The 27,091-nt window shown below is 43.6% G+C and overlaps 1 protein-coding gene and 1 long non-coding RNA gene across 3 annotated transcripts in view; both read left to right on the forward strand.

The window, feature by feature from the left end:
- Nucleotides 1-27,091, forward strand: part of LOC124706129 (ubiquitin-NEDD8-like protein RUB2) — a 39,982-nt gene that overhangs the window by 5,704 nt on the left and 7,187 nt on the right. The window lies entirely within an intron of this gene.
- LOC124706130 lies at nucleotides 8,406-10,978 on the forward strand. 2 transcript variants are annotated; one of them, XR_007004284.1, is made up of 5 exons: nucleotides 8,406-8,570; nucleotides 8,918-9,005; nucleotides 9,178-9,261; nucleotides 9,497-9,640; nucleotides 10,324-10,978. It is a non-coding gene; the product is annotated as an uncharacterized LOC124706130 (long non-coding RNA). The 2 variants fall into 2 exon arrangements; XR_007004285.1 differs by lacking the exon at nucleotides 8,918-9,005.

Consider the following 27,091-nt stretch of genomic DNA (forward strand, 5'->3'; position numbering starts at 1 on the left):
GGAACCGCGGCGGCGACCGAGCCCACAACTAGGGTTAGCCGCAGCGTCGTGCCCAGGGGCGGAACGGTGGGGCGCGGGTGGGGATCCGGGTGTATGGGGCAAGGCGCAGCTTGCTTAGGGCGTGGCTGCGGAGGATGTGGCCAGTGTTGGCCGGCACGGGGGCGAGCGGCGGTGGCGCATCTGGGAACCGAGGGAGGCGCGGTCGTGCGGGGGAGGAGAGAGGAGAAGAGAGAGAGAGTTTTTTTTTTTTTTTTTTGACATGAAAGAGAGAGAGAGAGTTGAGTTCGGTAGGTTCGATTTTTTGGCATTTAGGCCCTTCAATTGCGTCGTACATCGCAGTATAGTTTTCATTTTGCCCCTTAGATTCTGAGAAATTAACCCGCTCTCTGTATGCCCAATTGACGAGAACTACCGCATCGCAAGCTCTAAAAAAAAAAGAACTACCGCATCGCCCTCGCCCCTGTTCCAACGCCACCCGCTCCGTCTCCCACGTCCGCCGCTCCGCCTCACCGACCAGGAGGCCTTGCCGCCGCTTTCCGTTACCTCCAATGCATCCACCGCTGCCACCGACGAGAAGAGGCAATGGGGGTGCCATTACTCCCGGATTCACCCCTCAATCCAGCAGGTCCACGTCTGAGCCGGGCAGAGAGAGGGGCAGAGGGAGGGGCAGAGGGAGGGGATGTGAGGAATTGAGGAGTAGCATGTGGGTTGCAGGGATGGGGAGGGGAGGCAGACGCTGGGCTGGGAAGAGCTCGAGCCCCATGTGCATGGGAGATGACATGGCCGATGCAGAGGTGGCCTAACAACTGAACTGGTGTATACACCTTCCACATGTTCGACTACATGCCCAAACCACATCGTTCGTACGAATTGGCCCTTCGTGATGGCATCGACAACGGCTATGATCTCCACCTGCAGGTTAGCTCACTTCATATTTCAACTTCAGATGTGTGCAGTTCATTTCATCATGAACCATACGATTTTAATTAAAAATAAGATTGGTCAATGCGACTATAACTGGTAGCCGAATTGCCTAGAAAGGATAACGATTACATTGGTACTCAAGTACGCCATCTAGCCTGTTCTGAAAGCACATATGGGTGTTTCAAGCTTTGGATACACTAAGAGGGAAACATAATACCCATGCTTTTGGATTTGCAGCCTAGATGCCATGTTGGCAAGGCTTTGTTCATGATTTTTATGTAGCAAGTTCTTATTCATGATTCGAGCACTGCTGAAAAACATAGAGCAGTGTAAAATAAGGCATAGCTTTATGTCTACACCATGCTCATATAGAAAAAACTCAGTTCCACTCAAACTTTGCCTAGACAGTTAGTTAATTGGAGGATTTAAGACTCTTGAATGGTACAAAGCTACAAGCGCTGCTAGGTCTGAGTCGTTTGTTTGCCCTTCTGGGAATTTCAAGGTTAATTTTGATGAATTTTGCGCGCCTGGATCTCTGCAACAACCATAGCTTCGCAACTTTCAACAATTAGGTGATGAACTAGGGCGTTGTCTGGGACTGGAACTATTGGACTGGAAGAAAATATTGTTTTTTTCCTCCATAAATGCAAGTCTAGGTTCATAGCTCATATGTTTTCGTTCATATTAGGAACACGGAGGAAAACGGCCACCCCACCACCCAAAGTGGCCGGAAGGAACGAGTTCCCCTTCGTCCTCGGCAGCAAAGAGGGCGTGGGCTTGGTGCTAGAGGCTCATGAACCGGCAGTGTTTTGGTACTTCATCCATCAATTATCAGCGACTGCTACTTCTTCATCTGTTGGTTCGAACTCTCTTCTGAATTTTGGTGTTTTGTCTGAGGCGGATGCTCTGAGACGTGAAATTTGGTTGGAAGTGGCCTGTTGTGGATATGCTCGATGGTACCGCGTTGATTTCTTTTCTTCTGTTTTTTCCTAATGTTCTGTCGCTGTTTATTATCTATGGATGTTTTATCTTCTTCTGAGTTTGTTTTGTGTTCTTACAGGAGCATATCGTGCTTTTTTAGACAGCATTGTTGTTACTTCCGTGGGGGCTATTTGCTCTGCATACAGATGATTCTACAGTCTGTTAGCTCTTATCGAGTTATCGTCCTCCTGGTTCGTCTGATGTATCTGCGAGTTTTTTTCTTTCTGAAATTGGTGCTTTCTTATCTCCATAATGCACATAGGGAGCAGGTATGTGAACCACGCTTAAAAAAATATTGGCATCGTACGAGCTGATGCACATGTATGCATGTGTATTTGCCAGGCCTTCTACATGAAGGAAGCTATACGGCCAAGCTTCTTCTTGAATAATTGCTCACATGTGTGCTTTTCACCACCACAATTAAAAGTATTACACTCAGCAGCAGCAGGAAAACATAATTGCTCCAGCCTCTCGACAGTGATTAGAATTAGGAAGCTGAATGTTCCTCTGATCCCTACGAGGATTTTCATAATTTAGTTTATACTTAAATAGAAATAACATCGAGAAAAAACATGCTGAATGTTCCTTATTGCGGGTCATCGATAGATCACTCTATGCAATTCAGAGACCGCTGGATTTAGGTTAATAACACCAATTAAGTAATTCAATATATTATCTTGAGTAACTACATGACTTTATATATTCATATCATTTTCTGTTTGAAAACTTTTTGAACAACACTATTTGAATTCCAAGTTTAGTTTGTAGCTTGCTGTTCCTCTTTCGTCTTTGCAAGCGGCCGGTTGAGCCTCCTCATGTTTTATGTCTCTGTTTTACCCAGTTTATTGGTTTATTATATTATAGCCTCATAGGTTTAATTTTAAGCTTGCCATTGCTCAACTCTAATCTCACATAAAAAACCTTAAATCATTTTAAGACTGCAGCATATAGCTTCAGAGTTTACAGGTATCTTAATAGACATATTTGGTGGACTGAGGTAGAACCGTACAAGCAGGGTCCTTATAGTTGTTAGACATGTATACATGTATGTCCTTCTACATCTACTTTTGACATTAAATTTTCTCACTCAATATACTGAAAGGGAGTCTAAAAATATTACTGTCAAGTGAAACAGCCAGCAGCTACCAAACAGCCGTTTCAACAAAATAGGAACCCAATTGTCAAGTGTTGATTTCATTTCTATGCATATAAAGATTTTTTTAGAAAAATACTAGATTAACCAGGTTCCGAGGAAGGGTTGCTTAGGTACCATGTATTTCTATCCACTCGGAGTGTTGCAAAGTAGAGTCATCCTCTATACAACATTTAGGTTGAACTCTAGATGACGTAAATTCAACTTTTTAATTGTAAATTCATTAATGCTTTTTCCGAATAAGTGTACCCTAACAATTGTTGTCTTCTAAAATAAATTGCAGATTGTTCATTCCATCAGTATACAAAACCAATTTACTCAAGTTAGCTTCATGCCCATGCAACTGCAAATATGTTATATGTTTTATGTTTTTGTGAAATTACAGTAGTAACAACAGTTACCTTCCTGATTTTTTTTTCCTCATCGAGTTTATAAATTGAACTTCTGCATCTTCTCTAGATCAAAATTATTCGGAACAAAAATCTGATCCAAGAGGGCAGTCAAGAGAGCGTTGATTACCTGAGATCAGCCAACGTCGCCGGAGCCAAGTATAGCGCCACCAGTAATTGATTGTTAAACACATGTAAGCATAGTATTTTAACATTTGTGCAATACAAGAATATAATTAAGCTTGCCCACATTAAGTTTCTCCTTCACAAATACTTTATAAGCAGACAAAGTGAAAATAAGTAATCTGTAGTCACTACCTGCCAGGCATGTATTTGCTTTTACTGTCTTTATCTTCTTCCCAACTAAGTTCTGTTGTATACCAACAAAACACAATTAGTGGTGCTCTGCTCTTCTAATGCCAATCTTTTCTTTACTCTAATTTTTATTATTTTTCTTATTGCATGAAAGTTGTTTGTTAATAATATGTTGCAGTTCTGTTATTTGAGTTTGATTATAATTTTTCATCATATTGACTAGGTTTAAACTAATTTTTTTACCAAAAGTAAGGATAATACTTAGTCTTTATGGATTAATGATCACTAGAGTGAATTAAATTTTTTCTACATCAAGTGACAGCTTATGTACAGCTCATAAACCAGTGTACTTTGTTGATAGTTTATTTGACATGTATTGTTACTGGGTTGGTTGACATGGTCCATTCGTCTCCTTTGGTAAATGTGATGCGCGCTGGTGCTTGTTCATGCTTGGAGACGACGATTACGAGGGCGTCGATGCACGCAGCATGGGCGCTGATGTGGGCTAACACGGCAGAGGCAAGGTACAAGAGCTTTCCGGTGAATCTAGGACCACGAGCAGGTAGTGCACGAGAGTGGAGGCTATTTGACAAATATCGACACAGGAACTCTGCCCTGCTGCGCTGCTGTCACCGCGTCCATCTCTACAGAGGATCATATTAGGTTTTCTGTCTTGAGGGCCAGAGCACCTTTGCACCAATTAGGTTCATATTTATTTTGACTGTTGAAGTAAAGAACTTCTCTCTCTGGCTTAGATATCACTTACATTTTATAAATTGATTTCTCATACTATTGTGATAAGCCAAGAAACACCATAGTGAATTGTGGCTTCAGCAGATGTATATGTCGGCAAGGTTGCCAAAGGGTTGTGCGTGGATGGAGAAAGCATATCTTCCATTATCTGCTATTTCTTTTGCATGCCTCATTTTCTGTCTGTAATATTTATCTGTCTGACTACTTCCTTTTCAAGTTGTTTGGTACTATAAAAAAAATTAGGCATATGGTGACGGTTTTGGTTTCCAAGATGGATTTGTTTCACTTACCGAGCTACTGGGATCACATGACTTCTTTGTTCATGTTTGTTTCGTTTTATATCAACTTGCAAAGTGTCCCTACCTCCTGAATTCTCTCTTCTTTGGCTCAAAATTATCCCACCTCCGCGCCTATGCTTCCTAGCGCACACTTAAGTATGTTCATCTTAGTGTTATTGTAATAACTTGATGATATATGTCCCTAGTTTGTTGTTTATGTGGGCAATTTTTGTTTAGTACAACTTGATCATACTTTTACCTAGTATTTTCTGCCCGAGGCGCCTCTAAAACATGTCTAGCTATTGGGGCAATTGCAAAACTGCCCAAAAGGGAGCTACCTATTGGGGCACTTTTTCAAACTGCCCCAAAAGAGACTTATCTATTGGGGCACTTTTCCAAACTGCCCCAAAAGAGACTCATCTATTGGGGCACTTTTCCAAACTGCCCCAAAAAGTAGCCACCTATTGGGGCACTTCTCCAAACTGCCTCAATAGGTGTACATCTATAGGGGCACTTCTCCAAACTGCTCTAATAGGTGTACACCTATAGGGGCACTTCTCCAAATTGCCCCAGTTGGTGGCCACTTATTGAGACACTTCTCCAAACTGCCCCAATAGGTAGAGCATTAGAGACATTTTAGCCAAAGTGCCTCTAAATGAAGGTATTTAGGGGCACTTTGAAAAGTGCCCCAGGGCAAAGTGCCCCTAAATCCCTACTGTGTAGTAGTGCGAGGGGGTTGGGTTTTCGGGTTTATAGTTTTCCTAATGTATTAGTAGTATGAATTTGGTTAATGTGTATTTTGGACAGCGTATGTCTATAATTAACTAGTACAAATGCCCGTGCGTTGCCACGGGTTCTCAAATTTTATTTCTCAATGTGTATATATATATAATTTAAAACTGACTATAAAAATTCAAAGAAAATCAAAGATATTATAATATACTACAACATGATAACACCGAACGTAATAACAAGACAGATTGTTCTCCAAAAACTAAATTTAGTCATTTTAATTTCTTTATTTTCCGCTGCTGTGAATACAATCGATCTTGAGTTGTGAGTGCCTGAAAAGAGTGAAGTACTTTATGTGTCCCTACGGGCTATGGCTATGCCCTTCTTCCTTTATATTCGTGTGAAGATGCACAGTAATTAACTCTTGCATTTTAACTGAATTTTATTTAGTCCTCGTATTTGTGAGATGTATTCATCTGCACCTGCCATCAATTTTATGGGTGATGCATTTTAGTTGTAGAACTTCGAAAAGGGCTAAATATGAAGATGGATCCTAGCCAACTATAGGATCTGTTTGGTTCATGCCATACCTTGCCTTACCAAAATGTTGGCAACCATTGGCTAGCCAAAATATTGGCTAGAGATTCCTTAACCCCATGTTAGCCAAAAAAAAATGACAAGATTTGTGAACCAAACAGACCCAATGTGAGAAAAGTTGGCAAGATTCTATTGGCAACCAAAATTCTGGCAACCAACCAAGCAAAGACCAAAATATATAGGCTGCCAAAAAATTGGTAGGGAAATTTTGGAAACTAACCAAATATATCCTTCGTTCTTCCTGATTTGCAGGATAGAAAACAGTGAAAATTAGTACACTTAGTCAAGGCCAAAATTAGTACACTTCGTCACTTTTTTGTAGTCGCTGTTGATCAGCTTGCGCTCGTCGAACTCGGTGTTGATCCTCGTCCAATACTTCCTGTACTTTTGGTTGGCGTCGATGATGGAGTCATGGCTCACCGTCGCCCACGAGTCGCACAGACATAGATCCTCCAGAGGCGTCCACTTGGGGCCTCGTGTGCCCGACGCCTTCTTCTTCTTCTTCCTCACGCCGTCCGCGTCAACCTCCACGAGATCATCGGCATCCTCAGCGGCACCCTCGTCGTCCTCTTCGTTGCCGCCCTCTTCATCCTCGTCGTCGTCGTCGTCCTCCACCCTCCCCTCCTCCTCCTCCTCCTCCTCCTCCTCAGCGTCGGCGCCGTCGAATTCGAGCGGGCCCCTACGGCCAGTGAACGGGGCGCCGTCCAGACCGGGTCCTGGCTCGCGCTGGGACGCTTGCTCGTACGCCGGGGAGTAGAAGACGGAGTTGGGGTTGAAGCCACCATGCGGCAGCGTATCCTGGTAGTGCGGCGAAAAGTTTGGCGTCACGCACCCGGGAGTGGCGGAGGGGCCGTCGTTGTAGAACCCGGATGTCGACGGAGAGACCACTCCCGAAACATACACCGGTATCGACGTACTCCTTGGGCTCGCGTTGGTGGCATCGATACACCCGGCCAGCGCGTGCTGGTGCGCGCGCGCCGCCAACGCCTTCTTCTCCAGTTGCGTCGCCCGCCCTCCGTCCTTTCCGCTCCGCCGTCGACAACTTCCGACGCAGACAGTCTTGATGCCACTGATCATCGGTCCAGCCTTCTGGCTTCTTCTTCGGAGCCGGCGCCTTCCGCAGCTTCGCGAAGGGCGCCTTCGCCACTTTCGTCTCATGGCCCGACGGCTTCTTGGCCGCTTTCTTGGCCATTTTTTGGGGGGCTGTCAGCGGCACCATGGATGGGGAGAGGGTAGCGGCGGCGGGAGGAACAGCGTAGCGACGGCGGGAGGGAGAAATGAATCGGCAGGATAGGCCAAATGTGTTGGGATGGCAGAAATGCGCGGCGGGAGAGGCGCGGTGTGGCGGGAGAGGCGCGATTTGGCGTGAGAGAGGGACGAACTTTTTCCTGTGCCGCTGACGTGTCGGTCCCACCACTCTCCGCCTCGCTTTTCGTTGTGTTCGGCGTGCCCGGAGCATCCCCTTTGTAGAGGGGACGGGCTCAGGGCGCTGGACACCGTATCGGGCTGCGCCGAACAAAAAGATGCTTTGGGGGACGCGGCTGGGAACGTTTTTTTGTCTGGCGCTCCCCAAATCTCTTTAGGAGACGGTTTGGGGGACGCAAGTGGAGATGCTCTTAAGTTGCCATTTGGTCTCATAGCCCATCCCCTTTTAATATATTTAATAAAAAAATCAAGAAATTTAATAGTTTTAAATTAAGATTTTAAAACTACCAGTGTAAAACGAAGAGGTAAAGTCAAGGTACTGTATAGAATAGTGTTTAAACTTTACTGTATCAGATTAGTGTAGATGGTTACTGCATGTAAATCTTCAAATCTAAAAAATGTCAATCATAATTTTGATTGTAAGTAATTATAGTAGTAAATAGATACCACACATATATATTGAGCAAGTTAGTTTTGATCAAAATAATGTTAATCGTGTGAATGGGAAGAAGTAAAGTTACTCGCTTACCTGACTTCTCTCCTGAACGTTAGAGGATCTCGTTCCAAATAAGGGTGGTTGCTAGACAGGCATGAAGTACTCCTTCCAGCGAATAAAATGGCAAAATCCAGATCGAACATCGCAAACCCAGTTTAGCAAAAAAAAAAAAAGAAATACACGACAAGTTAACCTTATCCTCTCACTTACTGAAGCGAACCTCTCTCTTGCCCCGTCCTCTGCTTCCCCGCCGCTGCCGCCATCTCCTCCCGTTGGCGGCTCGCCCATGCTCGCTCCGCCCAACACATCGATGCCCCCCCCCCCGGCGACCCCAGCTAGCAGGCTGCTCCGAGACCCCTCATAGACCCCCATGGAGGCGGTGGGTTTGTTGAAGCCACGGCTGGAGGAGGCCATCGACTGCGTCATGAACCCGCATCACGGCACCCCCGTTCCACCGTGGTGACAAGCACTTCCACTTCCACTTCCACAACTCCAGCCTCTAGACGCGGAGCGTACTCAACGTGCAGGTAAATTACCAATTAAAATCGCCAATCGACATGGCTTGCATAATATAGTGTGATGCATCTCTCTGCTGGTGATGGGATGGTTTGGTGTTTGTGCTAATATGCCCATACAATTGTCTAACAATTATTATTTATTAATCTTACAATTATCGTATAGCTCTTTGAATTGTCCTGCCCTCGTTTCCTGCACTATCAAAGTATATGCAAAAAGTCTGCAATGCTGATTTAGTTTTCTGCACTTGAACTGTTTAAATAGGTGTATGATATTTCTGAATTCATGAAATCTAGTGCAATTGAATGATTCAAGGGTGTCATATCTAAATGCTAATTAGCAGCTGCCAATTCTGCAGATACAATATAAGTACATGACGATAGGAAGTACTTTGCATTTTGGTGACAAGAAACATGGACAATTGGGGATATGTTCATTAAAGACATGTGCGTATCCTTCCCTTTTCCTTTTTTTATTGGTATGATATAAGTACTATTGAAGTAAGAAGCTAATTTGTGTGGAAAAATCATTTTGTGCTTGAATAAATTGTGGCTATATTTGCAGCTTATTCTCCCGTTTTGTTATCCCTGACTCCCTGTTGTTCTAACATTTTTGCAGAACTGAGGAGCACTGTCGGTTCATCTGGCCTGCAGTTTGATTATACAACTCAACATTTAGTTGCTCAAGGTTTAAATATATCAGGTTTGTTATGAACCCGTTGTCTCAGTGTCGGTGTTGACTGTGTGCTGCCGTTTTGTAGTGGACTTGCTAGACAGACTATCTAAAATAAGAGGCTTTACTCGATGTAATTTTTTCAGTTGGGCGCTGAACAAGAGCTCACTTTCTACTTCTCTATTCAATATTCAGTGTAGATATTCATTATTTCAAATTCAATGCTGGAGTGAAGAGAACAATAAGTGTATGTTCCCATCTACAGGCTTATAATCAAAGGAGCATTCCAAAAAGAAAGGTTCCAGTGTGAATGATAATAATGACAACCCTGCTTATGAAATGACTCCGGATGGTCAGCGACAGAAGGATGGTTCAACCGATCTTTCATCAAGCAAAGAAGCAAAAGCTGGTAACTTCTTGATGAGATTTTCATTATATGTCGCCTTTATTTTGCTGAAGGGTTATTTGTTCGTCTATCTTAATGTTGTTAGCCCACCAATCTGAAATAATAAACCTATGTTTGACAGCAAACACTAAAGAAGCTTAGTTATACTTTTGTGGCTACAGAAAAAGGAACAATCATAAAGTGAATCTGTAGCTATTGAAAACCATTTTCAAATACATTCAGCTCTGAATAGCAAAGCGAAGAAAGCAAATTGCAAACAAAGTTAAGCCATCCCATGCTTTATTACATTACAGCGAAGGGAAATTATAGCTACAGATGTGGTTAGATGAAAAAATAGTTACTCGCTTATGCCTAGCATCAACATCAGACCACTTTCATTCTTAAATTATGTAGTTCGATCTGATCAAAACCTGCAAATGAACAAAAAAAAAATACTTTGATCAGGTATATATTTTCTATAAATCAGGTTACTCTCTAGATGTAACAGGAAACATTGATTAGGCTACACGCATTATGACCTCACACTGGGCCTCCTAGCTTTGTTAACAGATCGAGGAAAGATAATTCCTATCTCAAAGCATGAAACCTCAAGTATCTATCAGATTGGTATTAGTGAACTATTAAAACATTATGATCTGAAAGACAAGTTATCCTATAATGATTTGTTCAAACCATGATTACTGCAGATTCTCACAAAGTGCATACAACTGGTGATCCGCATGAGAGTAAAATACATACAATTTGATATCTTACCTAGTGATCCGCTATTTCCTGATGGGGAAGTTCTTCAAACAAAGTGCATCTCCAGTTTCCCTGATGATCCGCATGATAATAAAATACAAATCAGAAAAGGTACGAAACAACAGTTTGAAAACTGCATACAGCCAAGAGGCGTGGTTATGTACCTTTACTCTCCCAAATGATTCCAGGAGTTCTCTCGCATAACAATGGTGCAGGGTACCCTTTATATGCATGCTTTAGGATTCTATGGTTTCAGGCAAGTACCGATATGGTTGATCTGCAATGATGGAGTTTCCTTTGAAATGTGATTGATCCCTGAAATGTTGCGGTTTTCTTTCTTTTACCTGACATAATGGTGTGTTGATAGATCCCTGAAATGTTGTGTGCACTTTCCTGGAATGCGGGATGAATTAATGTTGCGATTTCCTATTCTGTGGGGGGTGATTATGCGCTGGACTTTCCTGGAATGCTTATGTGGTTTCCTATTTTTGTTTACACGCTGGACATTTAGGTAAGATGGTTATGATGGCAATAAACAAAATGCCTCTGATTGTAAGATGGTTATATGGTAAGATGATTATGTCTCCGATTTTTTTTGTCTCTCCGGTATGCTAACGCACGGGATATGTCCAATTTTTTTTGTCTGTCCAGAATGGTTCGGTGGGATTAGGATGTAGCGATGCGGCCCATTATGGCCCATTTGGGATTAGTGATAGGATTAGCGATGGTTGACGAAAGATGATGGCAGAAAACGGAGGAAGTTCCTCCTTTTTATATAGTAGAGATTTCTGTGCCTAGCATCTCGTCATCACCGGCTCACCGCATAATACTTGGTCCCGTCTGTTCGTCCTACGTTGAAAGTTTGTCCTGATACGAACACTGCCTCCTTTGCATAACCAAAAACAGAACGTACTGAGTCTACCCTTTATCATTCAGTTTCCAATCACAACTAGACTTTGCACGCGTTGCTGCGTCTGTTCTTTTTAGTGAAAAATAATAGATTTTTCAAGAAAATATAGAGTGATATGAACTCGTAAAATATAACTATGCTTAAGACTTCCCCTTAAAATGGTACCCTAGCACTGATTTTACGTTTTTTATACATGCACCCTTATTCTATAAATATATATCAGCTAATGACAAACTCAGTGTCTCAATGAACTACAAATAACAAGTTTATTGTCACCATTATCTCAAGAAGAAACTTATAATAAAGGTCTCGGATAGTCAGTTTTTGTGTCTTCTGAATATACAAACAAAACGTACTGAGTAGAATGATGCAGCCTTTTTTGTATAAGTAACGAAGTAGTGCGGAAATTCAATTCGGCTCCCGGGTGCGTATGCTCCCTCTACCAAAAAATTGTATTTTAAAATGTCGGACAAAAAATTCTACATGTACATATCCATAATATATGAATGTTTATCAAATTTCACAAAAAACCAATATTTTTTGTGATCTATGTAAAAAGGAGAAAGTTTATCTTGTGAAAAGCATTATTTTTAGCACTGAATTTTGTCTTTTTTACACACGTCACATGATAAGTCGATTTTTTATGAAACGACTTTGTAAGCGCGTAGCACATAAAGATGTACGTGCGGATTTTTTGTTTCAGTTTTTTTGAAATTTAAAACATGTGCAAGATGCATTTTAAAATATAGGGAGCATATGCACCCATGGTCCAAAACACCACTCCCCTGTTGTGATCTTATTTGAAATTTAATCTAGTAGAGTATTAATCCTCTTCTAAAGGCTACTACCATTTTCTTTTGGTAAAGTAGAACTGTACCAGAGACCATCGGGCCTCTGCAGCGCTTGCCATGCTGACTGTTCCGCAGGCCGCAGCGCCCAGCTGCAGGCAACAACAAAGGAGTGCAATCTGCATTTGTCTTTCGAACTGCCGTTTCTTGACCAGGGTCTGTTTTTGCTGGCCGGTCGCTGTGTGTACGGTGTACCAAAGGAATCCCTGCGCCGCAGACCAGTAGTCCTGGCAACAAAGAAATGTTCATAGCAGGAGAAGTGGCCGTTTTCCATGGCAAAATGTAATGTAGGAGCTTTCCCTTTACCAAGCAAACGCAGCGCGATGGTGATAGTTCTAGACAGCTGTGGTACTTCTGCCCTGTGCAGTATATATGTTTTGAGCAAGTTGTTAGTACGAACCACTTTTTTTCAGCTAAATTTACCAGATGTACCACTTTTAGTTTTGGAGATAGAAATCTACCACATTTTTCCGAGTTTTTGCAAAAAAGAAAAAACACTAACTGTATATATTGATTGCGAATTGACACGGAAACTAATAGGCGTAACACATTTGCCGGAGCTAATTTGTTGATGTGGATTGGGTCCCACTTGTCAGCCAAATTAACAAAATAAAAATATTTTAAGAAATGAAAAAAGGTGGTGGGGGGAGGTTCAACTCCCACACCACCACCACCGCCTTATTCCGGTGAGGCTGGTTGCAGTCAGCACCGCGGGTGGAGTAGGGGTCGGTGGCGAGTAGGTCACTGCAGGAAACGCACAAGGTGCCGACGGCCAGGAACTGTGCCGATGGCTAAATATCGGGGCCGTCGGCACAGGGCCCATTCCGACCAGGCCAGCAGGCAAGCCGTCGACACAAGAAAGCCATCAGCACAGAAAGGTCTGTGCTGATGGCAACCATCGGCATAGTTTTGGCCGTCGGCACAACCTCTCCACCGTGACGGCGAGGTAACGGCGTCAGGCGTGTGCCACCGGTGGAGCATGGGGCGGCGCCGTGAGCAGAGTTGCGGCAGGGTGTTCGGTGGGTGGGCCGGAGGATGTGGTTGTGGTCTCCTATGGAAAGGAAGGAGATGTCCTCCATTTTATTTCTTTGTTGGATATTTTTTTAAATTAATATGGCTGACAAGTTGGGCCAAGTCCACGTCAACAAACTGGCCATGACATGTAGGTCCCCAAGTCCGAATCGTTGTCATTTCATGATTAATTTGTGTTTAGTGTGTTTTCTGCGAAAACTTTGATAAACTGTGATGGATTTCTGTCCCCAAAACCAAAAGTGACACCATTTGGTGCTAAAAAATGACGGATTTATGCTAACATGCGGAGAGAACATGGACAACACAATAACTCATTTTTTTCGATAAGGGTATAACAATAACTCATAGCTAGGTAGGATTCACGAAGGGTAACGCTAGGCGTCGGGCGCCTGAAAAACGATCCAAAAATCGGTTGTCTTCCGCGCCCTCCGATCGCAATCCAACGCCCACAATTAACCGCAATGCATGTTTTGTGTTTAGCCCCCCAGATTTTCGAAACTCAACCCGCACTCCTTGCCTTCCCCAGTTAGACCCAAAAGGTATATCTCTTTAGACCCGACCTTCTCACTATTTACAACAAAAATGCCACTATATGACAGATTCTAGTCATACATATTGCAACAAAAAATCTCTTATTCTGTTTACAATATATAAATATAATTACAACAAAATCTTCACAACAAAAATTAAAAAAGTAATGTTATAAAATGTGGTTAAATAAAAATTATTTTGCTACAGGTTGGTTTACAACAAAAAATGACAACAAATTACAACAAATCACCAAAACATTTACAATAGTAAATTAACTACAAATCTACATTTTTTATTTGGGTGTTCACAACAGTTATTATGCCAAAAATATATTTACAACAAATCGATAATATATTTGCAACATTAATTAACAACAAAAACAATAACTAATTTGTGCGTTTACAACAATGGTCAGCAACAATTTTAATAGAAAAACAACAATTCCCATGCTAAAAATATATTTACAAAAAATTGATAATATATTTACAATATTAATTAACAACAATAGCAATAACTAATTTGGGTGTTTACAACAATAGCCATCAACAATTTTAACAGAAAACAACAACTCCCGTGCTAAAAATATATTTATAACAAATCAGTAATATATTTACACTATTAATTAACAATAAAAATAAAAACTGATTTAAGTGTTTGCAACAATAGCCAGCGGACAATTTTAGCAAAAAACAACAGTTATCATGCCAAAAAATATATTTACAACAAATTAACAATATATTTACAACATTAATTAAGAAAAGGAAACTACAAAGAAACTACCGTACCAAACCTGGTTGGCCCACGTAGCTTGCACATGCTAGGAAGCAAGGCAGGGAAGCTAGCTATGTATCATGCGCATGCATACGTGCTTCTTGTTCTACCGAGCTAGCTACGCGATGCATGTTTACGTGAGAGAAACGTGCTAGCTATACGGTTTGCTGATCACATTGGTGCTGGGCTAGCTACGTGGGCCTTAGCGAGTGGCCGGCCAGAAGCCCAAAGGAAGCGCTAGCTCGCGCGAGAACAGAACGACCGATCGCAGCGCCCGATCGGTCGCCCGAAACAGAGCGTTTTCCATTCACGAATCCCTAGCTTGGTGCTCAGTCAAGTCTTATGCCATTTGATTTGCATCATGATTCAAGTTAGTTATAAGTTGCAACATGATTTGTAACCGAGATTTAATGACATCATCTGACTGAGAAGTGTTAGCACTAATCTTGAAGCGAGTTAGTTAGTCAGCAGCTTACCGCGTATCATGTTGGCGCTAGCTCTAGCTAGCTCTCTCTCTCTCTCACTCACGGACGGAGGTAGGAGACAACGACTGCACAAACAAGAACACGGGAAGTTTTTCCGGCCGGCGCACGGAGCGCCGCCGTGGGCGCACCAACGCCCTAATCCTTTTCAGCTTTGCAATGTCTACATGATCAGCTACTCTAATTACAAGCATTACACGGGAATTTATAGCTGGCCTAAACACATGCGCACCCACGCACGATTCTGCCCACGTCGCTCGTGATCCGCTCGCCCAGGCCACGCGCACAGCGCGCTCGTACGCGCACGTCGCGGCCGGCGTCCAACGGCCACGACTACGACTCCCGCTTCTCTTGCTAACAGACTAGGCCTGCGATGGCTCAAACCTGAGCCAGACTCAGGCACCACCGTGACCGACACACACGAGCTAACTAACTAACTGACTTAATCAGGTTTATTCCTAACAAGAAGGAAGTTAGTTCTCAGTCGACTGAGAAATAGTCACACCTTTAATTACCACATCTAGCAACAAGGCAGTAGCAGATGCACAATAAACTACCACCCAAAGAAACCCAAATCCTTTGGCAGCCGATATGAGATAAACCGGAAAGAAGCGGAACCTGCAAAGAGCTTCGATCTGTTGCTCATCTCACTTCTACAGTTCTACAGTATATAGCACCACCGACCACTTGGATCCTTCCCATACCCCACACCGGCACACCCACATTCCGTAGACCCGGCCGCGCGGTACCCGGGGCGGCGCCTCACCGCGGAAGGCGGCTTCGAACAAGGCACCACCGGAGCTGGCCCGGAGGCTGCGATTCGCCAAGCACCGGCGACGTGCTACTTCGGGAGCCGGCGGTTCGGCGCCTCTACCGCGCGCCAAGGCCGTCCCGCTTCCGAACCCGACGAGGGGACGACGACCGCGGCCCCGGCCTCCGTCGTATACCTCGCGCCAAGGCCGTCCCGCTTCCGCACCCGACGAGGCGACGACGACTGCGGCCCCTCCCTCGTCTACCGCGCGCCAAGGCCGTCCCGCTTCCGCACCTGACGAGGCGACGACGACTGCGGCCCCTCCCTCGTCTACCGCGCCAAGGCCGGCCCGCTTCGACGTTCGCCGCTTCCGCAGCCGACGAGGCGACGATCGCGGCCGCGCCGTCGAATACCACGCCCTCTTGCTAGCTCCTGCTCCTGGGGCTGATTAGATCGGTGAGTCCGTTGCTTTGCTCGCTGTTTGATGCTTCGTATGAGGAAAGCATTTCTGCGCCGGTCTGTGTGTGCTTGGCTGCTTGCCGGAGACATCACAAGAGATAGAGCGACTCCGCCGCGGCGTCGCGCGGCCGCTCCTACCTCCTAGCATGTGGTGGTGGTAGGTAGGATCTCGTGGACCCGTCGTGACGATGGGGCCGAGGCGAGGTGTGTTCGCCTACTTGGAGATGCAGTTGCTTGGATCAGGAGTTCAGGACGCTCAGCGGCAGGGCGGCGCTGCTGAGAGCACGGCGGAGCGCGGTGGCGGCGACCACCAGGGTCCAGGGGGTAATGGGAAACCGTCCGCAGGGCGCAGGCGCTGGGTTAGCGTGGCTCTCGCTCATGCGGCGCTGGAACGAGCAAGAAAATGGTTCATGGTGCAGCGAAGTACCCTTGTGGACGCCGCCAAGCAACGCAATGGCCGAGCGAATCGAGGAGGAGGAGGCCGCGCAAGGCAACTGTGGATCAAGCGGGCGCAAGTCTCTCAAGAACCTCCCAAATACCACAGCCCTTGGTGCTCGTAGATCATTTTGTCCTAAAATCATGTATAGAGCCAGGCCCCTCCCCAAGAACCACGGCGACGTAGATCATCTTCCCCCAAAATCATGCAATCGGGGCAAGCCTCCCAAGAACCACCGGCTTCGATTTTTTCTGACAATGAAGTTTCTAAGATACACCGGTTCTTCACAAGCGAAATACAGAGGGGTTTAAGCATATGGGTTTAAGTGTGGTGCCAACCGAATGGTCGGAATTTTGGAGAACAACTTTGCGTTAACCAGTTTGTGAGATTAACCGAATGTTTAACATACCTCGGCAGCATCGTTTCAGGATTTTGCACTCAGAACGGTTTTTGTTTCCGTCTAGTTTGTTCAGTTCAGGATTGCTGACAATCCAATACCTACGGTTATATTGTTTCTCCTTTCAGGGCAAAATGACCATAAATCCCAACATGGAAGTGAACATCAAAGACCAACCTTATCATGGCAAACAGGTTGTGCCAGACCCTCTCCACCAAAAAGGACGTAAGTATATGCCAAATCAAGGTTTAATTGTCCAACTGACATTTCTGTCTACTAATCATGCTTCTGTTATTTCTTGAAGACACGTGCTTCCTACACAGCACCTCCACAAGCACAGAGTCCCAGTACAAAAGGCTGGGAGCGCTGCAGGACCCTTAGGAGGACTTTGAAGTAATCCTGTCAAGACAGGATTTCAAAGATCAATACGAAAAGGTCAGTATACAGAGAAGTCTTAATGCTAAAGCATATTGCATTTTGTGACACCAAAGTACAGTAACAACATTCTTCTGTTGTGTACAGAAGCATGGCCCAATTGGTGGAGAAAAAGAAGAGCATACTGGATTCACTCCATTGACAAACAGTCTTGAAATACTCAAAAGGGAAGGAGTGCCTGGGTACAAAGGGAAGGTAACTACCTACAAATTTTGATCCATTTCCGAGGGATGTTACAATGTGAGCTATTTTTTACATCGACGCATGTTTCTTTTGTCCAAGCACTTATCTACTATTTTTTTCCTAATTCCCAAAATTCTACAAATGTTTGAGTTGAAGGGGTTTAAGAAAATAAAAATATAACTTGGGATTTTATGTCCCCTAAGCCACTATTTGTTCTGTTGGATTTTTTTTGAACGCATATTCTGTTCGATTATGAAAACACTTCAAATGAGGAATACTCATTGCAATGTACGCTTAACATTCCAGATAATTTATTGCATGTGCACATCTATGTTGTTGAGATTTTTTCTTAATGCACACTAATATAATCTAAAATTAATTCATACATAAACCAAAGTCCATTCAGAACCAATTAAATACTACTAGCTGATAATGTAGAATGCTCCCTTAATTAGCCGAAATATCCACTTAAGGGGCATTGCTAGTTTTAGTCACTTATTATTTTCTTCCATATGCTTGAATTAACTAGTATTAATTATGATCTAGATGGACAAGTGTGTGATTTGTTTCTTTGACAATTTGGACAGATTGCGTTCTCCTCTCGTAGTGCTAGGAGCAACATCGTTTATGATCTTGATGGACAAGCGTGACTTGTTTCTGTGACATTTTGGACAGATGATTGTTTAATTTATTTATAGTAAAGAGCGGATAATTTTGGTCCACTTGCTTTTGAGATGTTCTGAATATACAACCAAGATGTATTAAACTGTTATCCTAGAAACAAATAGACAAATGAATTTAATCTAGTCTCATATGAAGAAGAAAACAGTAACTGCACAACAGGAACAGAGATAAGTGAGAGGTGGATTCAGATATGGTACTTAAAATATATCAGGACTACTTCTCTTTGTGCTCAGTTTTTTGGGGTGCTGTATGTTCGTCATGTTTTACATTATGGCCAAATCTACCTTACAGCGCAACAAATTCTAATCTACTTGAATTGATGCAGCAGAGAGCTGGCTTATTCAAGATCACGAGCTATCATGAGAAGGATCCAGTTCATGTCTCGAAGCCTAGCAGATCTAACCCAAAATCTAAAAGAAATCCTCCTCAGGATATTCAAAAACTTTTGTGTCTAGCACATGTCATGGTGGGTACATTCAGATTATCAAAGAACTACAAAAGTCTGAAGCCAGGGGATATTTATGTGTATGACAAAGATGACCCTGAAACCGTCAATGGCAAATACTGCTCCCACGCTGTAGCTATCATCGGCTACGGCCGTAGAGAAGGAGTGTGGTATTATGTCTTTCAGAACAGTTATGGTGAAGGCTGGGGGGAGAAAGGTGTCGGGAGAGTTGCCATGGATAGTCTGCGACATCTCGTCCAGATCAAGATATGATATCAAACGTGTGGACAAATTTCGTTTGCTGTATGATACTCCATGAGGATTGCTCAATACTACATCAAACATGCATGACAATTGTGCATCCCCCAAGATGATGGTATTATTCTGGAGACACCTTTCAGCCATGAAACTGATTACAATGAAGTTTTTCTGCTCGTGTAGTTCTGATGTACGTATCTGGTTTTACCCACTTTGCACAGATATGTATAGTTGGGTATTTTCCTGAGTATCAGATGTAACAATGGGGAGCACCTATAGTTGTATACATATATTTGCCACCTTTTGTAATTCTGAAGTTTCAAACAAATATCAAGGTGAGCCCCTGGTAATTCTTACCCAAGATGAAGCCCCTGATATACTACAGAGAATAGTCAAAGTAGTAGCGCTGTATCTATCTATGGTCATAAATTACTCAATAGTCACCGCGTCCTGATTACTCAACTCTACTGAACTAGGTTTTCATTTGTATTTTATTTCTTATCTCATTATCATGAACCATTCGCTTATAAGCACAGTTCAGAGCAACCTTATTCACCAAAAGCGGCTAAAAGACCAAGATTCTACATGAAGTAAAATCCTGGACTTATCACCATCTTCGCACTGAAATTTACTGATGAAACAGATCCGAGCTCTATCACCAGATGGCCCTCTCCAGTGAAATCTTCGAGTAATATTCCATCAAACTTAAGTCCTGCCACAACAAACGCTCAGCGGCGTACAGCTACTGCATGTAGGATAACTGTTGCAAATATTCACTTTCGAACCTCTTGGCCTTCGTCGTAGTCAGATGTAAGGGTCCAACAGGTAGAGCTTTGTAATTCGGAGTTCATCAAATAATGGTCTTATACAGTAGTAGCAGGCTCCAGAGTGAAGAAAAAAACATTTTGCAAGTAGTTACAACACTCAGAGCACCATCCTCACAACAAAAAAAAAACTACATCTCACATAAAGTGCTGATGCCAAAAGTTATACTAGTTGGACTGGGAGACATCCTATTACAGTATTACCACACTTAGGTGCGGCAACCGTAAATTATTCGCAGACCAACAACACAGGTTCTCATTCCTTTTCTTCCATCCCTTAGTCGATATCATGTAGATGCTACGGATCTCTCAATCACTGTCATCCTGAAAGTACAGAACAGGAGCGTAAGCACGATGCAGTAGATAAAAAAGTTCATGTGAGACAGCTACACAAAAACACTTAAAATCTGAATACCTCACTCTCGGTGTCAATCATAAATGGGAACATCTGGTCTATATGACCCCCAACATAGACATTGCCACAGGCTGGATGCCTCAAATCGTCCACATGTGCATTCTTGCAACCGTAGCAATGTCCTTCGAAAAGAAAATGTTTAGAAGAAATAATAATAGAAAACAAATTTGCAGCACTTCACAACATGAATAGTATTACTTTTTGTGCACCAAGTTCATGACTTCCTAGAAACGAATTTAAGTGAAACTTTGTATCGAGTTATAGGAGAAAGTATGACAGACATAGTCGTGTGCAACAATTGAATATGGGCAGTAGATTTTTATTTATCACTTTTAGATGTGTAGAGAACTACTGACTCCAGTAATCTTGCATGTACAAGGCAATTATCAAAACCAAAAAGATCAAACATTGCATACCACATGTAGCAATTCGCTGCCTAGTTAGATATAATTATAAACATACCATTGTCACCATCAGTTAAGAGCTTGCAGGAGGTATCAAAGCTGTCTCCATCATTTGGGATCGCTTCAGCAAAAAATAAGCAGGTTGTGGAGCAAGCTTGTGTAGCTGAAAAATTGAAATGGTAATAGAACTGATTGTCATAGTCTCCTTCAACAATCCAATTCTGACATCGAACTTTATCAAACTCGAAGTACATATCCTGAAAAAAATTACAGATTACAACATGGATGGGTTTGAAAAAATAAAACACCAAAGGGGAATGAATTGCAGGAAAAGTGAATTCAGACCTCAGAAAGTTTCTCTTCAGCATTGTACTTCTGGAGAGCAGATTTCATGTATCGCTCCATGCGATTGCTATGAACTTTCAGCCTTTCTTCTTTTGTGAGTTTCTTTTCTTTTGGTTTACTTGCTTGCTCCTCTAAATACTTGGTGAATTCTGCATTTAGGTCACTCAACCTCCAAGTTGTTTTGTTTCCATACCCATCTGTAAGAAAAGGATTACCAATAGAGCAATCTCCATCCTCATCACTGTCAACATCACCATCGGAACTGAAACAAAAGTAAATGTATCACTCTTCTTGACAGCTCTATTACTCGCAACATACGCTAACGTTTATCAGTTATATTAGGAAAGACCTCATACATTAGCAAACTATCAAGGTTCTTTTTTCAAGTTTCAAGTCAACTATGTTTTACCAAGTTAGCAAAGCAAATAACAGTAAATTGCACAAAACTGTAACATAAAACCACACTTCTATTTATCATGTCCACATGAAACAACAGTTTCTTCAACCTCACCCCTATTCCCATTTCCTTATCTTCCCTCCCCTCTCTACCTCTAGATCTGGACTCCAGCCTGCCAACTCTCCCTCCTCATTTTACTGCCTCCCTTGCCATGTGCACTTGGACCCAGTGTTCATCCAGGTTGACAAGTGCGACTAACCAGCCAGAAACAATAGCTAGTGGAACCGATGTGTCAATTTTAGTGAGCATAATGAAAATGGGGGAGAGATGACCGGATTGGAGCATCCTCAACAATTTTGCGCCGGGACTATGCTTTTGTGCTAAAACAAATAATAGTTACGATTTTCTGTTACAAGTGCTCCAATTTTTTTGTTTTTCATAATCTAATCTATGTTGTTACGGCATAACTTTTGCAAATAATCAAAATTGCAAGTTTAAAAGTCAGTTCAGCAGAGGATCACACTTTTGTATCAATTACTGCTACATGAAGGTAAGCCATAGATATTCAACACATAGTAATTAACATTCCTACATAAGGCAATTAATAGTGAAATGGACCTTCCTTGTTATGTTTAATACTATATAGTTTTATGTTCATTTTTGCTGGATGCTACAGAGACAAACTTTAACTTATGTGTCTGAGTTCACAGTTGCTATGCAATGATACTTTGGGTGCTTCTCATGTTACCACTGGCAGAGTGCTTGGTGCATTTGAGGGTGCTTGCAAAATGCAGAATATCTACAAAACTACATGATGTTTATTCTATTTTTATTCAGGTAAAGAAACTATAAATATAATTATTTTATGCTAATTGGGAAGTAATTTTTATGCTAATTGGAAAGTAAAACAAAAGACAGTTCATTATATTTCACTACTACTTCCATGTGAGATGATTGGGCATCATTGTAAGTCATACAAACACCACACATCGTTGAGTAAACTATAAATCTTGACCATAAAAGAAAGACGATTGTAATAAGCATACCAGGCAGATGAGTCAGAATTAAGAGATTCTCCGTCATCCAGCAGCACATTGCACCTTGATAAGTCAACACAGCATGGTCAGGATTTTATGATAGAGAATTGCAAAATATAGATATCTAAACATATACATTATGTGAGCAAATCCATATATATTCCTTTTAGGTGAAACCGGAAAGTGCCATGTTTGCCAAAGTCATCATATTATGCCAAGTGGTCATGAATCTTTATGCCAAGAGAATAATTATTTTGGAGTTATAGGTCTTCACGTAAACTGTACTAAAACTGTATGTCCCGAGAACAATGGTTAATCTAGTGGTCATAAATCTTTATACAAACTGTACAGAAATTGTACTTCGAGAGATGAATGGTTCAAAAGCTACTTTATGATCATCTGTAATAAACCAGTGCACTAAATCATCTGTGATCGAAACCTGAATTATCATGCCTGAATGGTTCAAGCCTGGGCTTGTAATTTGTGATCTATTGTGTCATAGTAAAAAAGTATTTCTTTGCACTTCATTGTTCACAGAAATATGAATGTGCGTACAAGAGACCAAAGCCAAGACAGATAGCTGGACAGTGCTGATAGTACAATCAAGCGATTGATCAAAAATAACTTTTCACTTGACACACCGATATATTAATTGCAGCTGCTCACTGGTGCAAACAACGATCTGATCAAATGCTATACCTACAATTCTAATACCAACATCCAGAATTCCACAAGTTCGAAGTAGATTAAAGGATAGTACTTGCCCCACTAAAGGCAAGGGGAGGCATATTGGTGAAAGAATTACCCGTGTTGACGAACAGAAGCATCTTCAACAGGATTTTGCATATCATTGTTATCAGCGCCGTGCCTGAAAATATCCAGCAACCGTAAAAAAAAAAATTAGCTAGTGACAATCACGAACCGATGAAGGAAGTGATGCAAAGACGAGGTTAATTATGGGCAACGGATGGAGACACCGATGCAAAAACAATGATAAACACCGCACATACTGTGGTTTGAGTAAACTAAATCTCGGTCATGCTGAGCAAAACTTAATATAATAAGTATACCCGGCAGATGAGTCAGAAGCAGAAGGTACATCCTCGTCGCAATCAAGTAGCGATAGTGCCTGGTACCTTCATTGGTCAACACAAACTGGTGAGATTGTTATGATGGAAAAATTGCAAAAAATATATATACAGTATCATTTGACTTGCATGAGGTTGCTAAATGTTGCTGCATGCGCAAATATACCTATTTACTGAATTCAATGTAAAATGGGGACTTGTGGGACGCGAGCGCCAATAAGTAGGGCGCTCCCTCGCGGACAACTGCAGCAGCGGTGATTGGCGAGAAAGAGGTGGACGGGGATGAGGACGAGGAGGAGGAGGAGGTGGTGGTGGTGGAAAACAAAGAGAAAGAGACGGCGGTAGTGGACGATTAAGAGGAGAATCGGGAGGAGGAGGATGAGCAGGAGAGGAAGGCAGTGGACAATCCGGAGGAGAGGAAGGAGGAGGAGAATCGGGACGAGGATTTTGCCCCCTACGAATCGAGCTGGTGCGGTTCGACGGCTCCATCGATTCGGAAATCGGAACAGGTGCCGCCGGATTGGATTGCGTGGCGAGGCGGCGGCGAGGTCGGCGGCGGCTGCTGCGACTGCGAGGCTGCACTCTGGAGGGTAGTTTGGTCGAGTGGGCGCTTCCGGTATTTTTTTTTTCTTTGAGATGATTTTTTTATTACAGTACTGTAATGTGGCTCGGTAGGTTAGGATGCATTGGAAATTTGGAACGTTTTTTCTTTGAGAAAATTACTCAAAACCACAAACTTCAGGGATTATTTCCTTAAGAGATTTGTTTAAGGGCACGTTTTCTAGTGCCAAATTTAGATGACGTACTAGTGGTATCGGAATTGGTGATCCTAAGTTGCCTGAGATTTAATAAATTTCAGTCGACTTCTTATCATTAGATTTATTTTTCGTTTGTTTTGATATGCCAGTTGCAAGGGAATTGCAACGAGTATCCTTTTAGTTATAAACAGATTGCAACGGAGATTTTTTTAGTTGAGAAAAAAATATCTAGACCGTTGAATTTGCTTAGAGGTTTATGCTAGCCTATAAGTTATACTTGAGTTACAACTAGGTTGTAACAAGACTTAGATAACATCAAAATTTAGTTAAATCTAATTTAAATGATGTCTAGATGTGTCCATATGGAATGATGAGTGCGACATCTCCTGTGGCAACCAAGCGCTAACTCAACTCCATGTAGGCCCAGCGATAGCGACTTCCCGATCACAGCACTCACAACCCTATGAGGCTAGGACCTTAGAGTTTTTTAGGGTGTAAAAATTTGCAGCATCAAACAGGGAGACAACATCTATTGAAGCACCCTTTTATAGAGCTTTTTTATGCATACGGCGTAGTGTTTCCAAAAGAAATAAGAGCGAGGAAAAACTGATATGCCCAACTTAGCATCTACGTTTCCCGCAAGAAAATTGTAACATCTAAATTTGAGGTGCTGGTATCGATGCTCTGAACAATTAGGACCATGTAGCTTGCAATTTTTAAGCAAAGTTCCTTCAAGCAAAAGTTTACTGAAAAACATGAATGCGGCATTGGAGAACAAGAGATCGTGGATCAGCTTACCTCTGGTTCAGCTCTTCGTCAGCCATAATCCCGTCACTTCGATTTCACGATGTTTTGAAAGAGGATATGATGTCGATTGTTCAGGCCGGTTGTAGGCACGTGTATATATATTGGCCCGCCGTGGCTATTGAAGTTGGTCTGACTCTGACTGCAGTTTGTTTATTGGACGGAAGATAGCTAGACGCCTAGACCTGAATCGGAGTTGAATCGAAATACCACAAAAAAAAGACCATAAGGCTCGCTCAATAGGAAACAACGCCGTGCTGCCGTCCATAGCATAACAGCAAATCCTGAGCCCGACTCGAAACCAGGCTCAAATCCAGAGCCTAGCATAGCAGGTCACGGCGGCGAGAGAAAATACTCTATTTCTGCCTATACATGTTCAATCTTTGTAGAGTTCAGGGCTTTCGATCACCAACCGGTTCGCTCCCCCGCGTCGCCTCCTCCCGGCGACCGGGGTACGAAACCCTAGGCCGCCGCCGCCGGTTCCCCCCGCCTCGATCTCCCCTCTTCGTCTCCCCCGGAGGCGCAGCCGGTCGAAGGCCGCGACGTCGGGGAAGGGGGCGGCGGGGATTCGGGCTCTCGGCTCCTCGCGTGGCGATAGGGGGAGGAACTCCGCGCGGGATCTACTGGTGCTGGTGTGGACGCGACATCGGCGCCCATGATGCGTCCTGCTCCTGCCGGAGCAGCCGTGGGTCAGGGCGTGGCTGACAAGCGCTCGTCCTGGTAAGGGCTTGGGCACCGGAGGCGGCGGCCTCTGCGAGGTGAGGGCGGCGTGGTCCCTGGCGGCGGTGGTTGCCCCGTTGACCCCGTGGCAGATCTGAAGACGGAGGCCGGCCTCCACGTGGCACCCAGCCCAAGTCCATGGAACGGCGTTCTCGTCAGTGTCGGGTTTGGTTGGGGTGGCAGGGCAGGGGGCTTTGGCCAGGAGAAATCCTTGGCCGGCGGTGGTGGTCACAACGTCGGCGACGTCCTGGACGGAGTCTTCCTCCTTGGAGGCGATTTTGAGGTATAACCCCCCTCCCTCCTTCCTTTGCGCCCGGGTGAAAACCTAAATCTCCGGATTGGGCGGCGATGGCGCTCTCGCGTCGTGTTTCTTCTTGAAGACGCCGCCTTGGGTCGGCGGAAGGTGTCCGTGTTGCGTGTGTGTCCTGGTCTGCGATTGCGGCTCTTGACGTGTCTTCTTCAGCGATCTCCGTCCTGAAGCTGAAGTCGTTTGGGTGGCACGTGCGTTGATCGGTGATACGTCTCCGACGTATCGATAATTTCTTATGTTCCATGCCACATTATTGATGATATCTACATGTTTTATGCATACTTTATGTCATATTTATGCATTTTCCGGCACTAACCTATTAACGAGATGCCGAAGAGCCAGCTTGTTGTTTTCTGCTGTTTTTGGTTTCAGAAATCCTAGTAAGGAAATATTCTCGGAATTGGACGAAATCAACGCCAGGGGCCTATTTTGCCATGAAGCTTCCAGAAGACCGAAGAGAAGACGAAGTGGGGCCACGGGGCGCCACCACACTAGGGCGGCGCGGCCCAGGGGGGGCCCGCGCGGCCCTAGCGTGTGGGGCCCCCGTGACTCCCGACTCCGCCCTTCCGCCTACATATAGTCTTCGTCGCGAAACCCCCAGTACCGAGAGCCACGATACGGAAAACCTTCCGCAGACGCCGCCGCCGCCAATCCCATCTCGGGGGATTCGGGAGATCGCCTCCGGCACCTCGCCGGAGAGGGGAATCATCTCCCGGAGGACTCTTCACCGCCATGGTCGCCTCCGGAGTGATGAGTGAGTAGTTCACCCCTGGACTATGGGTCCATAGCAGTAGCTAGATGGTCGTCTTCTCCTTATGTGCTTCATTGTCGGATCTTGTGAGCTGCCTAACATGATCAAGATCATCTATCTGTAATGCTATATGTTGTGTTTGTTGGGATCCGATGGATAGAGAATATTATGTTATGTTGATTATCAATCTATTACATATGTGTTGTTTATGATCTTGCATGCTCTCCGTTATTAGTAG

The sequence above is a fragment of the Lolium rigidum genome, chromosome 4, assembly GCF_022539505.1.
Source record: "Lolium rigidum isolate FL_2022 chromosome 4, APGP_CSIRO_Lrig_0.1, whole genome shotgun sequence".
In the NCBI taxonomy this organism is placed as follows: Eukaryota; Viridiplantae; Streptophyta; class Magnoliopsida; order Poales; family Poaceae; genus Lolium; species Lolium rigidum.